The sequence below is a fragment of the Protomyctophum parallelum genome (genome assembly GCF_964188405.1).
Source record: "Protomyctophum parallelum genome assembly, chromosome: 6".
In the NCBI taxonomy this organism is placed as follows: domain Eukaryota; kingdom Metazoa; phylum Chordata; class Actinopteri; order Myctophiformes; family Myctophidae; genus Protomyctophum; species Protomyctophum parallelum.
This window is the reverse complement of record NC_139701.1, coordinates 5,653,764-5,661,263: the sequence shown is the minus strand read 5'-3', so window position 1 is coordinate 5,661,263 and position 7,500 is coordinate 5,653,764.

Sequence of the window (7,500 nt, the reverse complement as noted above, 5' to 3'; positions counted from 1 at the left end):
TGTCATGATAATCATCACTATAGCTCCTCCAAAATGGTGACATGTCCCTCGTAAAGTTAACCAAATTCCTTCTACACAGTCAAATACAGACTGTTAATTTTAAAAAGAGCGAATGAAACTTGAGGTAAAGTTCCTGCCCACCGCCATCCAGCTTAAATGGTAAATGGTAAATGGTGCATTTATATAGCGCCTTTATCCAAGGCGCTTTACAGAGATTGTGCTTTACATTCACCCATTCACACACACATTCATACACCGATGGCAGCAGAAACCATGCAAGGCACCAACTAGCACATCGGGAGCAATTAGGGGTTCAGTGTCTTGCTCAAGGACACTTCGACAGTAACTCTGGGGGAGCCCGGGTTCGAACTGGCAACCTTACGGTTACCATCCAGGCACTCTACGCCTGAGCCACCGCCGCCCCTGGCCCTTGGCAGCCATATTGACATGAAATGGTATCGGATAGGGTAAACACAGTAACACAGGTGTTACTAAATGATACTAATCTGTTCTGTTCCGTTTAGTGCAGCAGGGCCTTTCCAGTGAGCTAAACATGCACAATAGCAGCACCATGACTATGTTCGACCTGAATGGAACACAAGCTTAATTTGTACCATTGGATTGGATGATAAACACCAGTTCATCTTACTGTTTCATGCCAATATGGCTGCCATAAAAAGGGTTTTACTGGCTGTGTTTGTGGGAGGGAAGCCCACAAAAGTAGAGATGCGCAGATGGGCTCTGATGTCACCTGAATCCACGTGTACAAACACATAATATGCCCACCATCCACCCAACTTAATCATTTCTAATTAACCCATTTTGGGGGCGGGAACCCCTTTTGGTGTCAGCGTTATGTTATGCTTTAGCTGTTGAAAAATAGCAGATCTACAAGCTCATAGCGCGCCACTCTATTTTAGGTCTGCTATTTATTTTTAATCGAAGAACAGATTTGACAAAAAATAAATGTCCACAGAGTTTCATCACAAACGAACAGGAACAGATCGTCAATTAATTCTCCCTCTTATAACAACCCTTTCAGACCAGCAGCAGAGCTACCAACCTGCACACATTTTGTGTACCAACCACGCAATTCTAGGTGTCTATACGCCTAGAATTGCGTGGTTGGTACACAAAATGTGTGCAGGTTGGCAGCTCTGCAGCAGCCATGCTATGCATGCAGTCGGGCTAATAGTAACGGCTAAAGGTCAAAGGTCAGGGCTCGGCCGGCGCACGGCCGAGGCCTCCAACTCTTCCTCCTCGTCCTCCTCCTCCTACGCATCCAGTCTGTCCTTCCCAAACCAAACAGTGCCGATGGATCGTTTCCTGTGTGACCTCTAATTCTCAGGCAAAGGCCAGCAGTGGAGGGAGACATTGGGGGGGGGGGGGGGCTAGGCGGGGTCCCAGAATCTCTTCACACATCCACACAGACATAAAGAGCAAACAAACCTTGGGGTCTTAATCGGTTGAAATCTAAACCCTGGGTGATTTCACCTGGGGGGGGGGGGGGGGGGGGGGGGCAGCGATAACCACCTGTTGCCTGCTTCTCCATAGGACCCCCCCCCACACACACACACACACACCCCTTCCTTTTGTAACAGTCTTACGTTCTTCCAAACCATTACAGTGGCCTGGAAGAAACTCAAGCTTTTACCAATTTCTCCCTCACTGTGTGTGCAGTGCTATATATATGGGACCCTATAGAGGCCTTTCAAAGGCCTGGTAATCTGTCTGTCTTCATATGAGATAGAGAGAGAGACATAAAGAGAGGGGGGGGGGGGGAGAATCTGGTTAGCTTTCTATAGGTTGTACAGTTTTCAGGAGGGCCAGTCTAAGGAAAGACTCATATTTGTCGATGAAGGACATTGTTGTGGTGGTTGGGGTGGTGGTTGGGGTGGGGGGGGGGGGGTGGACTTTGGGGAAGCTGCTGTCAGGTGGATGGGGGCGGGACTGGGGGGGGGGGGACAGGACAAAAGCCTTGATTTACAGAGGTACCGTAGTGGTGATGGTGGATCTCTTTTGTGTGGACCCATCAAACTAAACTATGGCACGGAAGCTTTTACTGAAGGGGGTTCCCACTTTAACAGCGCCACAGTGAAACGGTGGTGTGTGTGTGTGGCGTATGTGTGTGTGTTTTGTCGTGTGTGCGTGCGCGTGCAGTGGGGTCCTCATACATGTAGATTCCAATGAAACGTCTATAAAGACGCAGAGGAGAGGAGTGTCCTTTAGGGGCTGCCGTTGTTTCCATCTTTACAGTTCCTCTGCATTGAGGACCGCGGTGGCAGCCAGAGGATGCCTCCCTTTGTCCTCGCCGGGAGGCCGAGACGCACAAAACTCCGGGGCTTCGCGGACAAGTGCTGGAATGTCCCCCCCCCTCTTTACAGTAGACACTCTCGGAAGTCGGGAGCTAGTGCGTGTCTGTCTGTCCTTTTGTCCGCCTGTCAGTGTGTGTCCATTTCCACAGCTAGATAGGACTGTGGGAAAAGTGCCCCTTTTGTGGCTCGTTCACCAACCCCCCACCACCCCCCACCCACCCCCCCACGGCTGTGTCTCGATAAGTGACGGAGGGAACCGTGGATGAGACAAATTCAATCCCTGGCAGCGCTGTGACTCGCACACTTGAATCAGTTCTGATTAGCCTCAAGCAGCAGCAGCCTCCCTCCTCCTAACCCTCGGCGAAGCCCTACAATCGCCGCAGGGGCCTCGGAAAGAACACCAGCGATCTCCGTCCCATTGAGACACAGTCAGTTCCCCTGCCTGCCCTTATAAGGCGCACCTATAGCCACCAAGGACTGTCAGAACGCACTGTCACCGGGAAACCGTCACACGCCGAGCTGTAATGGACTCTGACTATTATTAATACGGAGCCTCGTCCGAGGGCCTCGCCATGAAATATGTTAATCAAATCGGGGTATCCCGTGGGGGGCCCCTCAAAGGGAGCTCTAACACAAATTGAATATCACTGATGGCTTCGGAGGGGAGGGGAGGGGGAGGGGGGGAGGGGGGGCACCCTAACCCTGTTAGTCACACGGGCTGGGGTTCAATGACGCTGCATATCTCCAGTCACTGTCAATTACGCTGACGTTGTGTGTGTAGGGATGCCTGCGTCGCAGAGAGGGGGAAACAGGCAACTGGTGGCCTGTTCCATCCATGCATGGCTCTGTGCAACACATGTGGGAGTCAGGGAGAGAGAGAGAGTGTGGGTGGGATGATGGTGAGAAGAGAGCAATTCCACTCGCTAATTACAAGCTGCGGTTATCTGTGATACATAATATCTGGTACAAGCCGAGTTGGCTGATTCTATTTGTCAACCTCCAGACGCTACGACGTGCTAATCAGACCGCTGCTCGTGTTCAGAAAGGGAAGTGGCCGTGCCAGCTTCTAGATTATGCAATGGTCTAAATTCATGTGTTATGTCACAACATCCATAATCTGTGACCTCTCAACATTATACCAGACCCCTCTGGGTAATTACGACGGCTCGTGTAGAAAAAAAAAAGGCTTAACATTTTGGTCTGTGGACAATATGGCTATTCTAAGGAGGAGGGTGCCTCTGGGCCACAAGGGACCAATTACACTGAGGATGAATGAAAATAGTGGGGGGAAAGACATCCGACTTGCATTTGTAGCCCATACTCTCTTCCTGCCATTAACTGAATCAGCTCTGGGTTTGGAACCGGAGCAGAGTGCTGTCGGCTGTCAGCAGCAGCCTGCAGGTGTGTGTGTGGATCCATAGAGGTTTATTATGGGGCTATAAACATACATCTCAGGTGTGTGTGGATCCATAGAGGTTTATTATAGGCCTATAAACGTACATCTCAGTAGACAAAACCGCTCTGTGAACGTTCACTATCTGGTCTATGTCCCCCCGTCTGCGTGCTGCCATATTATGCTCTCTCTCATCCAACTCATAAATAAATGTGACAGTCTGTAATGAATGCAACATTAATGTAACAATGCTTTTCACCAGACAGACATAATAACTTATGAGAAGAATAGTGTGCAGACTGAGCCAACCAAAATTGGTTTCAGGTGCAGGACAAAATAAATAACTTCGCCAGGCAGACCCTGCACTAGACATGTCTCACGCACGCACGCGCGCGCACACGCACGCACGCACACACACACGCACACACGCACAGACGCACACACGCACAGACGCACACACGCACGCACACACACACACACACACACTGCACTAGACATGTCTGTGGAAATGCTGCAACAATTAAGGGATTGTGAGAGATTAATTCAGTGTGCAGACTGGTTTTATTCCATTTAAAAAGACAATTTATAGATCATGACTTATTGACTTAGGGACCCGTGACTTGTTAGACATTGTTGTTATAATCTATACCAAAAAGCCAACGCAAATGTTCAAATTCAAGTGAGTCAACAGTGTCACTAATCATGCATTGTGTGGATTGTATTGAATCGCATTAAATATGTGGGGAAACTGAGTGTTAAACAGTTTCGAATTTTACTATGAAGTTACAATCACATTAATGTTGTGTACAATAGTATCTGTAGATTTGTCTTGAGGTGTCCCTATACAGACATACCACTGTGTCATGTATGATACCTTAAATTGGCTAACTCCTCAAATAAGGAGGCAATTCCACTGGTTGCTTTTCATTTTAAGTGCATTTACTTTAATTATCCATCATATTTAAAACAGTTATTAGATACATATAACTCTATCCTCTTAGACATACTCAACAACTTTATTTTTCTGTACCCACAACATCTAATGAAATTGGGAGACGTGCTTTTCAGTTTAAAGCTTCATCAGGTTGGAACAACTTCTGTTTCTTTGAGATCGATTTACATCATTTAATATCTTCAAGGCTTCTTTGCTTGTAGAAGACTAAAGACCTGAAACCCATTTGTACTTGTTTTTGGAGTGAGGTGTGTACTTTAATGCTTGATTATTCTTTTTATCTTTTATCTTATCTTTATTTATTATTTTCATTATTATCATCACTAATATTAGTATTTTGTTAGGTGTTTCAGTGCAGTTGCTTCTGGTCTTGATGTAGTGTTTGAGTGGTTTGGAGAGCATCTATGTTTTGTTGATGTTGTAAGTGTATTGTTCTGTGTCGACATGTTTAATGTATTGTTTTGTCTATGTACTGTATTCATTGTGTTGTGCCCGAGGACCCCCTCTAAAACGAGATGATACTGTACATCTCAAGGGGCTATCCTCTAAAGGAAATAACATTTTCAAAATATACACATTACATTACCCTAGGCTGGTTGCATTGAGGTCAGTTTATTTGGAATAAGAGCGCATATTAAATCTTAAGTTTCATTGTATCACGGTGTGTGCCAAATGTTCATCTGGTGTGTGCCAAACGAGGCTAATATTTGACACATTCAATTCACATTCACAAAAGGTTATCAGTAAAATGGTAAATGGTAAATGGTGCATTTATATAGCGTCTTTATCCAAGGCGCTTTACAGAGATTGTGCATTACATTCACCCATTCACACACATTCACACACCGATGGCAGCGGAAACCATGCAAGGCACCAACCAGCACATCAGGAGCAATGTGGGGTTCAGTGTCTTGCTCAAGGACACTTTGACACTAACTCTGGGGGAGCCCACAGGGTTCGAACTGGCAACCTTACGGTTACCATCCAGGCACTCTACCCCTGAGCCACCGCCGCCGCCGTAAAAACGATTATGTTTCCTTTCGTAACGTGTTTCTGTGGAAGACACACGGAAGAAGAAGATATTTCTCTCGTCTTTCTGGTTCTGTCTTACAAAATAAGACATGTGTGCTGGTGAATCATCTCTTTTACATAATCACTGATTATGTTGATTCACTTCTCAACGCTCATGGTTGACAAGAAGCAAACAGTCAAATGGAATGTCGTGTGTAACAGACCACAGAGCAGCATGACACTCATATTTATGAAGTTTTTACTCTCTCTCTCTCTCTCTGGAGTCCAGGTGGCTCCTCTCCACCATAATCACACTGGAACCATTCCCCCTGAGAAGCCTGGCTTTACAAGCCCGGACACACACACACACGACAAGCATGCCTGCCCCTGAGCACCCCAAACACCTCCTGACATTTATCACATCATCGTCGATGCCGAACGAGAGCCGAGAGATATCAGCGTCCGCCGTCCGTCGGAGAGCATGAGTAAACACGCCATGAAGACGCACGGCGAGGCTTGGCGTGGGAGGTGTGGGGAAACAACATGCACAGATGCAAAAGACACACACACACACACACCAACGCACCTATCTTGTACACACTTAACGCTTGCGGTCCGCCACCCACAGACAAATCCAGGCGCACACGCACACATGCACGGTATTGTTGTCTTCCAGCCTCTCGTCACAGTGCGGCCGTATCTGGGGTGGCCAGCTCTGCCGCGGTGGGCTTTTTTGCGCCGGCTCCTGGTCCTGTCACTGCAGGATGCCGAGACGGAAAGCAGATTAACCACTTGGTCCGCAGCCACACGCTGCCTGTGTGGACGCGGTGAGACAGAGAGGTGCAGGGATGAGGAGGTGGAACGAGGCCATTTCACGTGTCTGATAGGCTTTGAGCGCCGGCATGATGCAATGCAGCTCAGTTGTGCTGGGAGAACACTTGGGAGTTCAGAGGAGAACCACCCACCAACCCACCAACCACCAAACTACATTCAAGTAAATACAAATTCATTCCACGAAAGAATTCTCGATAAATTAAATGCCTCGTGGTGCTGTACTGTGAAATGTGCCTCGGGAGGATTTTTCTTAGGGCTACTGAATTCCCTCAGAAAGTTAAAATTCCCTCATTTAATTGAAGGGACAGGTTTTCCAGTCTCTCCTTTATCAATGTGTTTTTTTTATTTCTGTGTTGGACGAATACAAATATATACTGGACGCACAACATGCGCCAACACACACACACACACACACACACACACACACGCATGCGCACATGCACGCACACACACACACACACACCGACCGGCGCTATTGCATGCCATGGTTTAGCACTGTTTCCAGTTTGCTGCTCAACAGTTGTTTTGGCTGCATTGTACGTACAGTAACTGCAGTTGCTCTTTATAGTCTTGACTCGATCAAGGTGTCAGACGATCAAATAATGTCCCCGGCTCACTTTTTACATCCTGACGGCGCCACTGCACACGCTGCGTTCATGATTTTAGGCTCTTTGTTCAAAAACGAGCCAATCCTGCAAACTTTGAAAACCAATGTTAGCCAATTACGATGGAATATGAAATATTGGACACATCAGTGTCTTGAGCACATGACTATAGAGATACTGTGTAACGATTTGGGGATTTTTGGACAGAATCTGGAGGAGTAATATGAAAAAATAAAGTGTTTTACCAAAGTCGGCCTCCTGGTGGCGCTATAAAAGACAGATGTGAAAAATGCAGGTCAAAGGTTTGTCCTTTGGAAGTATGCACGCAACGTTTCACGCAGATCGGTGCAGTTATATGTATAAGAAATGTGAAAAGCTGCATCATGGTGG